General features: G+C 47.6%; 1 protein-coding gene across 2 annotated transcripts in view; it reads left to right on the top strand.

Moving 5' to 3' along the window:
* Nucleotides 1–445: 445 nt before the first annotated feature.
* The window catches only part of DENND4B (DENN domain containing 4B), a 69,447-nt gene continuing 58,184 nt past the window's right edge, over nt 446–11,708 (top strand). The window contains exon 1 of one of the 2 annotated variants that reach the window (XM_077255113.1): nt 446–718. The gene's annotated coding sequence lies outside the window, so the exon portion shown is untranslated. The remainder of the gene's footprint in view (nt 719–11,708) is intronic. The other variant, XM_077255120.1, reaches the window with a different exon arrangement.

The raw sequence follows: 11,708 nt of genomic DNA, 5'->3' as shown, positions 1-11,708 counted from the left end.
ACTGTACCTATATTTCTCTGCTGTATCTGTGCATCATGAATCGTGGTAACTTAAGTGTTAAAGAGGGGCCCACTGAGACGCTTTCGCCCGAGCCCACAAAAACCTGGAGCCGACCCTGCTTGGTATTACCCAGTGCCTACTGTAGGCGGCGGCATATAAGGGTAGATCCTTGCATTTCCCTAAGCATGCTGTAAGTTGGCGGTAAAAAGAAGTAATCGCTGTATTATCCAGAACCTCCTGTAGGTGGCGGTATATAGGGATGGATCCAGGTATTACCTATAATTTCCTATAGATGGCGGTATATGACTGGTGAAGTTTATTAGATCCCAGTTCACTTCGTTTATGGTCTGTAGTGTAAAGTCACAGATCTGCCTGTAGAGGGCGCTGCTCGTTACTGTACGTTTCCGCGGTCTCCTAAATGGTGCAGTAACACAGCTCTGTCTCTAGAGGTCAGACCAGTCGGAGTCGCCGCTCTACCTTCAGTTAGAAACATGGGCGCTCTTTGCATATTGTTGTACATCTATCATTAAGGCCGCCAATCTCCATAGTGATTATAGACGTTCTAGTCTAGTTTATTCGTCTTTATGGTGGCTTAAAGTCTCTCTATACAGATCAATGGATTCTCTATTGTAGGCTGAGTGACAGGCAGCGAGGAAGACCGGGTGCTGTCAACCAGGGAAATGTGAGGAGAGAACGGAGAGAAGCGCTGGACAGAGGGGTGAGTGTGCGGAGTGGAAGTGTCTGTGGTGGGCGCTATACTGAGGAGACTTGTTCTTTGTGCACTGGGATGAGGGGTTTGGGGAGACACTTTCCAGCAGTGACGATATGGGGGTGGTGTCCTCCTGTGCGCTGTGTGTTTGGGGTGGTGTCCTCCTGTGCGCTGTGTGTTTGGGGTGGTGTCCTCCTGTGCGCCGTGTGTTTGGGGTGGTGTCCTCCTGTGCGCCGTGTGTTTGGGGTGGTGTCCTCCTGTGCGCTGTGTGTTTGGGGTGGTGTCCTCCTGTGCGCTGTGTGTTTGGGGTGGTGTCCTCCTGTGCGCCGTGTGTTTGGGGTGGTGTCCTCCTGTGCGCCGTGTGTTTGGGGTGGTGTCCTCCTGTGCGCTGTGTGTTTGGGGTGGTGTCCTCCTGTGCGCTGTGTGTTTGGGGTGGTGTCCTCCTGTGCGCTGTGTGTTTGGGGTGGTGTCCTCCTGTGCGCTGTGTGTTTGGGGTGGTGTCCTCCTGTGCGCTGTGTGTTTGGGGTGGTGTCCTCCTGTGCGCTCTGAGTTTGGGGTGGTGTCCTCCTGTGCGCTGTGTGTTTGGGGTGGTGTCCTGCTGTGTGTTTGGGGTGGTGTCCTGCTGTGTGTTTGGGGGGGTGTCCTGCTGTGTGTTTGGGGGGGTGTCCTGCTGTGTGTTTGGGGGGGTGTCCTGCTGTGTGTTTGGGGGGGTGTCCTGCTGTGTGTTTGGGGGGGTGTCCTGCTGTGTGTTTGGGGGGGTGTCCTGCTGTGTGTTTGGGGGGGTGTCCTCCTGTGTGTTTGGGGTGGTGTCCTGCTGTGTGTTTGGGGTGGTGTCCTGCTGTGTGTTTGGGGTGGTGTCCTGCTGTGTGTTTGGGGGGGTGTCCTCCTGTGTGTTTGGGGTGGTGTCCTGCTGTGTGTTTGGGGGGGTGTCCTGCTGTGTGTTTGGGGTGGTGTCCTGCTGTGTGTTTGGGGTGGTGTCCTCCTGTGTGTTTGGGGTGGTGTCCTCCTGTGTGTTTGGGGTGGTGTCCTCCTGTGTGTTTGGGGTGGTGTCCTCCTGTGTGTTTGGGGTGGTGTCCTCCTGTGTGTTTGGGGTGGTGTCCTCCTGTGTGTTTGGGGTGGTGTCCTCCTGTGTGTTTGGGGTGGTGTCCTCCTGTGTGTTTGGGGTGGTGACCTCCTGTGTGTTTGGGGTGGTGACCTCCTGTGTGTTTGGGGTGGTGACCTCCTGTGTGTTTGGGGTGGTGACCTCCTGTGTGTTTGGGGTGGTGACCTCCTGTGTGTTTGGGGTGGTGACCTCCTGTGTGTTTGGGGTGGTGACCTCCTGTGTGTTTGGGGGGGTGACCTCCTGTGTGTTTGGGGGGGTGTCCTCCTGTGTGTTTGGGGGGGTGTCCTCCTGTGTGTTTGGGGGGGGTGTCCTCGGGTGCGCTGTGTGTGTGTGGGGAGTACAGTATCCTCGGGTGCTCTGTATATTTGGCCAGGGCTGTGGAGTCGGTAAGCCACAGTTACGACTCCGACTCCTGGATTTTATCAGGTTCCGAGTCCGACTCCTTCATAAATGGCCAATTCGTAACAATAAATTTACTGTTGTAAAATATTAACATCGTGCTTATTCAGTTTCTCACCATCATATAAGTAATCAGACCACTTAGAGCAAAAACTATATTTATTAGAATACAATTAGAATATAGCAAATCACTTTTATAAACTTTTCTAAACTCTTGTAAGTAAATATGCAATAAACACTGTTATGCAGTAAATAAGAAATCTATAAATTTGTCCTCAGAAAAAGTATTGCCTCTGTCAGATCCTCCTTCATGGATGCCCTCAAATCTGATCTAATTATTTTGGGAGCAGAGAACAACCTCTCTACACTAACTTGGGTTGGTGGCAAAGCAGTAACCACTCGGGCAACATCTCTGACAATGTCAGGATACAGAGGAATCGCTTGTTGCACTGTTATTTTTGATGAACGGTCAAATTTCTCAATTTCTTTTAGTGCACATGAAAAATTCTGCTGAAATGTACTGGCTGTGTTCTTTGATGGGGATGACTCTTCTTCTATGCTTGAACGCTTTGCACGGTCCTTGTGATCCAAATATTTTTCGAAATTAAATTCTTCATCAGTTGATGAGGGTGAAGATGTGGCAGGACGACCAAATTCTTCTTGTTCCTCCTGACTGTTCTGCAACCCTTTCATCCTTACGGCTATTTCAAACAGAGCTTCTTTTCCTTTAGTTAGCTGTTGATCATCTAGAAGAATCCGATGCATTGGGTCTACATAAACAGCTGCCAAAAGCATGTTATTTTGTAAAAGTAGCTCCTCTCTCCGTTTCATTGATGTAGCAATGCCACTTGCAATTAACCCTCCTCTTTGGGACAGGCGAAATATCAGGGTCTTCCTTTAAGAAAATACCTGGAGTTAAGTCCCCTGCTTCTAATTTTTTAGTCACTGTAAATGGGTGCTCTAACAATTTTTCCACCTCAGTCACCTGATTCCACTGACTTTCATTTAGCGTCAGTTGAGGGTTAGCCATGTCTACAAGAAAGGTTTTCAGTTCAACCAAGCGCTGAATCATTAAGTAAGTACTGCCCCATCGTGTGGCTTGATCAATAATTGCCCCTTTTCCAGCACGTCTCTTCAAAATTGAGTCCACTTTAGGGGTTCTGGCAACAGTAGCCAATTTTCTCACCTTGCCAATCAGTGCAGCAGCATGTCCTTCTTGCAGACTGTCTCTTATAGCCAGCTGTAGCGTATGCACAACACAGCGCATGTGATGAATGAAAGAACGTATTGACACAGTTTCAACAAGATCATCTAAACTATCATGTTGCTGTTCATCTGAAGCAACTTCAGTTTGCTCCTCAGTTACAATACTGTGTTCCTCTATTTCAAACATTTCTGTGTCTGTGGACACAGAATGTTCTAGCTGCTGGTCACCATCATTACTCTCATTCATTAGCTTATTAGTACTTATCATATTTGAAGCATTGTCAGTTACGACAGAAAGAACTTGCTGTTTTTTAAGTTCATAGTCTTGCAGAACCTTTTCCACCAAGACCTGGAGAAACTCACTGGTGTGATGAGCTTTGGTGTCTTTTACTGCCAATGTCTTGGTAACTATTTCATTTTTGTCACAAACAAATCGGACATTGATGGCAAAATAATTCACTCTGTGACGTGTGCAGGCATCCATTTTAAGAAACAGAAAGCGTCCCTTGAGAGTTTTTTTAAGTTCTTCCTTTTGTTTAAAAGCTTCTTCGATTACTAATTTTCTAATACTCTCTCTCTCTCCAGAGAAACACCAAGCTTGCGGGCCATTTCCCCATTCAGACACATAAAAGCTGGTCGTGAAAATAATGAATTAGGCACACTATCCTTTACAACAAGCTCTAGGATCTGTTTTTTAAATGTATCTACTGTCATTGTCACAGTAACTTTGTCACTGACAAAATATCTTGCAACTGATGGCTGCAAAGTTCTCTGCTCCTTTGTTTGGCTGGAAGAGCTGGGCACTGGTTCATTGGTTTGGATGCAGTCTTTCTCATCCACTGCTTTCAGTACTTCTGGATGAAAGCGCTGTAAATGTCTCTTTAGATTAGAAGCTCTGGTAGGAGCATTTTTATCTTTGCCTGAATATGCACTGATCTTGGCTTCACAGCATTTGTTTTCGTCTGGATCATTTGTCATACACTGACAGACATAATGTTTTCTATCTTGAGTGATGGTGAAATGTTCAAATACAGCTGATTTAATGTGACGCTTCTTTGACATTCTCAGGTTTTTAATTCTGCATTTACAATCCAAATGACAATTGTTTTTCCTAAAAACAATTGTACAAAATTATTGCCAGGTCGTACAACTGATATAGTGGTCAGTAATACTGTTATTCCTCATGTACTCACAGTTAACTGATGCAAAGTTTGTTGAAAGGATAATACTTCTTACAGTCTTCCTCTTCTGAGTAGCAGCTGTGAGATGCTTGGAAGACGCACACCTAGTAAACATCTAGTCTAGAGGAGGAGCTTTACTACTAAAGGTACCGTCACATTTAGCGACGCTGCAGCGATCTAGACAACGATGCCGATCGCTGCAGCATCGCTGTGTGGTCGCTGGAGAGCTGTCACAGAGACAGCTCTCCAGCGACCAACGATGCCGAAGTCCCCGGGTAACCAGGGTAAACATCGGGTTACTAAGCGCGGCCCTGCGCTTAGTAACCCGATGTTTACCCTGGTTACCAGTGAAGACATCGCTGAATCGGCGTCACACACGCCGACTCAGCGATGTCTGCGGGAGATCCAGCGACGAAATAAGGTGTTGGCCTTCTAGCTCCGACCAACGATGTCACAGCAGGATCCTGATCGCTGCTGCGTGTCAAACACAACGATATCACTATCCAGGACGCTGCAACGTCACGGATCGCTAGCGATATCGTTGTTAAGTTGTTGAGTGTGAAGGTACCTTAAGAATTTGCAACACATTTTCACTTTCAGTTTCATACATTGTAAGGAGGGGGGTTGGGGCAGCATGAGGTTAACCAAGTAAAAGATTAGATAAGGGCAGTGGAGAACAGTGACACACAAGAAGTAAGAAATGTCTCTATCTCCAGCAGAACTGCTTATCACTGTTGTTCATAGTTTGATAGAACATATATATTTGAGTAACATTTATAAAATTCATATGAAAGTTCAATTATGAAATATTAAAGGGCCACTGTCACCCCCTCCAGCCGTTATAAACTAAAAGAGCCACCTTGTGCAGCAGTAATGCTGCAGTCTAACAAGGTGTCTCTTTTAGTTTTTGATTCCGTTATTCCCTCAATAAAGCAGGCGCCGGATTTAAGAAGAAACAGCGCGAAGGGGGCGGCGACCACATCCCCAGAAGAGAAGAGTGACGGCCGTTGGGAGATTCACAGAGGAGGCTTCGGACCGCCTCCAGGTCTACAGACAGGTAGTTAGGGCAAATTTTAAAACGCTTTATTGAGGGAATAACGGAATCAAAAACTAAAAGCCACCTTGTTAGACTGCAGCATTACTGCTGCACAAGGTGGCTCTTTTAGTTTATAATGGCTGGAGGGGGTGACAGTGGCCCTTTAATACATTTTTTTTAAAGCTGGAGTCGGTACATTTCTACCGACTCTGACTCCAACCAAAACTAACTCCGACTCCACAGCCCTGTATTTGGCGGGTGGTATCCTTGAGTGCGCTGTATGTTTGGGGTGTGGGAAGGCGGGATCCTCAGGTGCGCTGTATGTTTCAGGTGTGTGAGGAGCGGTATCCTGAGTTGCACTGTATATTTGGGGTGTGGGGAGGCAGTATCCTCAGGTGCGCTGTATATTTGGGGTGTGGGGGCGGTATCTTTGGGTGCACTGTATGTTTGGGATCTGGGGAGGCAGTATCTGGTGCACTGTATGTTTGGGGCGGTATCCTCTGGTGCGCTGTATGTTTGGGATCTGGGGAGGCAGTATTCTCGGGTGCGCTGTATGTTTGGGATCTGGGGAGGCAGTATCCTCGGGTGCGCTGTATGTTTGGGGTCTGGGGAGGGCTGTATCCTCGGGTGCGCTGAATGTTTGGGGTCTGGGGAGGGCGGTATCCCCGGGTGCGCTGTATGTTTGGGGTCTGGGGGAGTGGTATCCCTGGGTGGTCTTTATATTTGGGCTGTGGGGGATGGTATCATTGGGTGCGTTGTATGTTTGGGATGGTATCCTCTGGTGCGCTGTATGTGTGGGGTGGACGGTATCCCCGGGTGCGCTGTATATTTGGGGTGTGGAAAGCAGTATCTTCAGGTGCACTGTATATTTGGGGTGTTGGTGATGGTATCCCCGGGTGCTCTGTAAATTTGGGGTGTGGGGCGCGATATCCCCAGGTGCGCTGTATGTTTGGGTTGTGGGGGGGGCGGTTTCCCTGGGTCACCTTGGGTGCACTGTATATTTGGGGTGTGGGGCGCGGTATCCTTTGGTGTGCTGTATGTTTTGGGTATGGGGGAGTGGTATCCCCGGGTGCACTGTATATTTGGAGTGTGGAAGGCAGTATCCTCGGGTACGCTGTATATTTGGGGTGTTGGTGATGGTATCACCGGCTGCGCTGTATATTTGGGGTGTTGGTGATGGTATCCCCGGGTGCTCTGTAAAGTTGGGGTGTGGGGGGGCGGTATCTTCTTCTGGTGCTCTGTATGTTTAGGGTGTGGAGGAGCGGAATCCTTGGGTACTCTGTATGTGTGGGTGGCGGTATCCCCGGGTGTTTGTGGGGGGAGTGTTATGAACTGGTGGTTTCGGAGCAACATGGGACGAGCTCTGGAGGAGGTGGTACCTGTACTGACTGCAGTTCCTGAGCTTAACACAACACTAGAAGTAGCCGTGGGATGTTCCTGTCACTCCCTAGACACCTCGTCACAGCCGGAGGACTAACTACCCCTAAAGATAGAAACAGGAAAGCTATCTTGCCTCAGAGAAAACTCCCAAAGGATAGACAGCCCCCCACAAATATTGACTGTGAGTGGAGAGGGAAATGACATACGCAGAATGAAACCAGGATGAAGCAAAGGAGGCCACTCTAGCTAGATAGATAGAATAGGACAGAATACTGTGCGGTCAGTATTAAAAAACTAGAAAAATCCACCACAGAGTTTACAAAAATCTCCACACCTGACTAAAGGTGTGGAGGGTAAATCTGCTTCCCAGAGCTTCCAGCTTAACTGAATAAATCCATACTGACAAGCTGGACTAGAAAAAACATAGAAAGTGCAGAACGATAAAGTCCACAAAATGTGGACAGCAAAAGAACCAAGCAAGGACTTATCTTTGCTGAACTGGTCAGAACATCAGGGAAATCCAAGCAGAGATGTGAATCCAACCAGGAACCATTGACAACTGGCACTGGCTGAAGGATAGAGCCAGGCTTCAATAGCCGAGCCAGAATAGACGATCAGTGGAAGCAGCTGCTGACTGCTAAATCCAAGGAGCAGCCGTTCCACTTAAAACCACCGGAGCCCAAGAGCAGAACTCACAACAGTACCCCCCCCCCCTTGAGGAGGGGTCACCGAACCCTCACCAGAGCCCCCAGGCCGATCAGGACGAGCCAAGTGAAAAGCACGAACCAAATCGGCGGCATGAACATTGGAGGCAACAACCCAAGAATTATCCTCCTGGCCATAACCCTTCCACTTGACAAGATACTGAAGCCTCTGCCTCGGAAAACGAGAATCCAAAATTTTCTCAACCTCATATTCCAACTCCCCCTCAACCAACACCGGGGCAGGAGGATCAACAGAGGGAACAACGGGCACCACATATCTCCGCAACAAAGATCTATGGAAAACATTATGGATGGCAAAAGAGGCTGGAAGGGCCAAACGAAAAGATACCGGATTGATAATCTCAGAAATCTTATAAGGACCAATAAACCGAGGCTTGAACTTAGGGGAAGAAACCTTCATAGGAACATGACGAGAAGATAACCAGACTAAATCCCCCACCCGAAGCCGGGGACCAACACACCGACGGCGGTTAGCAAAACGTTGAGCCTTTTCCTGAGACAACGTCAAATTGTCTACCACATGAGTCCAAATCTGCTGCAACCTGTCCATCACAGAATCCACACCAGGACAATCAGAAGGCTCAACCTGCCCTGAAGAAAAACGAGGATGAAAACCAAAATTACAAAAGAAAGGCGAAACCAACGTAGCCGAACTAGCCCGATTATTAAGGGCAAACTCAGCCAACGGCAAGAAAGCCACCCAATCATCCTGATCAGCAGACACAAAGCATCTCAAATAGGTTTCCAAGGTCTGATTAGTTCGCTCAGTTTGGCCATTTGTCTGAGGATGAAACGCCGAAGAAAAAGACAAATCAATGCCCATCCTAGCACAAAAGGCCCGCCAAAACCTAGAAACAAACTGGGAACCTCTGTCAGACACTATATTCTCCGGAATGCCATGCAAACTAACCACATGCTGAAAAAACAATGGAACCAAATCAGAGGAGGAAGGCAATTTAGGCAAAGGTACCAAATGGACCATTTTAGAGAACTGGTCACAAACCACCCAGATAACAGACATCTTCTGGGAAACAGGAAGATCCGAAATAAAATCCATGGAAATATGCGTCCAGGGCCTCTCAGGGACCGGCAAAGGCAAAAGCAACCCACTAGCGCGGGAACAGCAAGGCTTGGCCCGGGCACAAGTCCCACAGGACTGCACAAAAGAACGCACATCCCGCGACAAGGAAGGCCACCAAAAGGACCTAGCAATTAAATCTCTGGTACCAAAAATTCCAGGATGACCAGCCAACACCGAACAATGAACCTCAGAAATTACCTTACTTGTCCATCTATCAGGAACAAACAGCTTCCCCACTGGACAGCGGTCAGGTTTATCAGCCTGAAATTCCTGAAGCACCCGCCGTAAATCAGGGGAGATGGCAGAAAGAATCACCCCTTCCTTAAGAATGCCAACCGGCTCAAGGACTCCAGGAGAATCAGGCAAAAAACTCCTAGAGAGGGCATCAGCCTTAACATTCTTAGATCCCGGAAGATACGAGACCACAAAATCAAAACGGGAGAAAAACAGGGACCATCGAGCCTGTCTAGGGTTCAGCCGCTTGGCCGACTCGAGGTAAATCAGATTCTTATGATCGGTCAAGACCACAACGCAGTGCTTGGCTCCCTCAAGCCAATGTCGCCACTCCTCAAATGCCCACTTCATAGCCAACAACTCCCGATTGCCGACGTCATAATTGCGCTCCGCAGGCGAAAACTTTCTGGAAAAAAAAGCACACGGTTTCATCAAAGAACCATCAGAACTTCTCTGAGACAAAACGGCCCCTGCCCCAATCTCAGAAGCGTCAACCTCAACCTGAAAAGGAAGAGAAACATCTGACTGACACAACACAGGGGCAGAAGTGAATCGGCGTTTAAGCTCCTGAAAGGCCTCAACAGCCGCAGAGGACCAATTCGTCACATCAGCGCCTTTCTTCGTCAAATCGGTCAGGGGCTTAACCACACTGGAAAAGTTGGCAATGAAACGGCGATAAAAATTAGCAAAGCCCAAAAATTTCTGAAGGCTCTTTACAGATGTGGGTTGAATCCAGTCATGAATGGCTTGGACCTTAACAGGATCCATTTCTATAGACGAGGGAGAAAAAATAAAACCCAAAAAAGAGACCTTCTGAACTCCAAATAGGCACTTAGACCCCTTCATAAATAAAGCATTATCACGAAGGATCTGGAATACCATCCTGACCTGCTTCACATGAGACTCCCAATCATCGGAAAAAATCAAAATATCATCCAAATACACAATCATGAATTTATCAAGGTAATTGCGGAAAATATCATGCATGAAGGACTGAAATACAGAAGGAGCATTAGAAAGCCCGAAAGGCATCACAAGGTATTCAAAATGGCCTTCGGGCGTATTAAATGCAGTTTTCCATTCGTCACCCTGTTTAATACGAACAAGATTATATGCCCCTCGAAGGTCAATCTTAGTAAACCAACTAGCCCCCTTAATCCGAGCAACAAATCAGAAAGCAAAGGCAAAGGGTATTGGAATTTGACCGTGATCTTATTAAGAAGGCGATAATCAATACAGGGTCTCAAGGAGCCATCCTTCTTGGCAACAAAAAAGAATCCCGCTCCCAATGGTGACGAAGACGGCCGAATATGCCCCTTCTCCAAAGACTCCTTAACATAACTCCGCATGGCGGCATGCTCTGGCACAGACAGATTGAAAAGTCGGCCCTTAGGGAACTTACAGCCAGGAATCAAGTTAATAGCACAATCACAGTCCCTATGTGGAGGAAGGGAACTGGACTTGGGCTCATCAAATACATCCTGGAAATCCGACAAAAACTCAGGGACTTCAGAAGAGGGGGAAGAGGAAATTGACATCAAAGGAACGTCACTATGTACCCCTTGACAACCCCAACTAGTCACAGACATGGATTTCCAATCCAGCACTGGATTATGTACCTGTAACCATGGAAAACCCAGTACAACAACATCATGCAAATTATGCAACACCAGAAAACGGCAATCTTCCTGATGTGCTGGAGCCATGCACATGGTCAGCTGAGTCCAATACTGAGGTTTATCCTTGGCCAACGGTGTAGCATCAATGCCCCTCCAAAGGAATAGGGCTCTGCAAAGGCTGCAAGGAAAAACCACAGCGCCTGGCGAATTCCAAGTCCATTAAGTTCAGGGCAGCGCCTGAATCCACAAATGCCATGACAGAAAAGGACGATAATGAGCAAATCAGGGTCACAGATAAGAGAAATTTAGGCTGTACAGTACTGATGGTAACAGACCTAGCGACCCTCTTAGTACGCTTAGGGCAAACAGAAATAACATGAGCAGAATCACCACAGTAAAAATACAGCCTATTCTGACGTCTGAATCCCTGCCGTTCTGCTCTAGTCAAAATCCTATCACATTGCATAGGCTCAGGACTCTGTTCAGAGGATACTGCCATATGGTGCACAACTTTGCGCTCGCGCAGGCGCCGATCAATCTGAATGGCTAGAGACATAGATTCGCTCAAACCAGCAGGCGTGGGGAACCACACCATAACATCTTTAAGGGCTTCAGAAAGACCCTTTCTGAAAATTGCAGCCAAGGCATCCTCATTCCATTTAGTGAGCACAGACCATTTTCTAAGTTTCTGGCAGTATAATTCTGCCACTTCCTGACCCTGACACAGGGCCAACAAGGTCTTTTCTGCATGATCCACAGAATTAGGTTCGTCATACAATAATCCGAGCGCTTGAAAAACTGCGTCTACATTAATCAATGCCAGATCCCCTGATTCAAGGGAGGATGCCCAGTCCTGAGGGTCACCACGCAGCAGCGAGATGACAATTTTAACCTGCTGAATGGGATCACCAGAGGAACGGGGTTTCAAAGCAAAAAACAATTTACAGTTATTTTTAAAGTTCAAAAACTTAGATCTATCCCCAAAAAACAAATCAGGAGTAGGAATTCTAGGCTCTAAAGCCGGAGTCTGGACAAC

The sequence above is a fragment of the Ranitomeya variabilis genome, chromosome 1 (genome assembly GCF_051348905.1).
Source record: "Ranitomeya variabilis isolate aRanVar5 chromosome 1, aRanVar5.hap1, whole genome shotgun sequence".
Taxonomy (NCBI): domain Eukaryota; kingdom Metazoa; phylum Chordata; class Amphibia; order Anura; family Dendrobatidae; genus Ranitomeya; species Ranitomeya variabilis.
The sequence above is the reverse complement of the archived record's forward strand: the minus strand, read 5'-3'. Positions and strand labels throughout refer to the sequence as shown.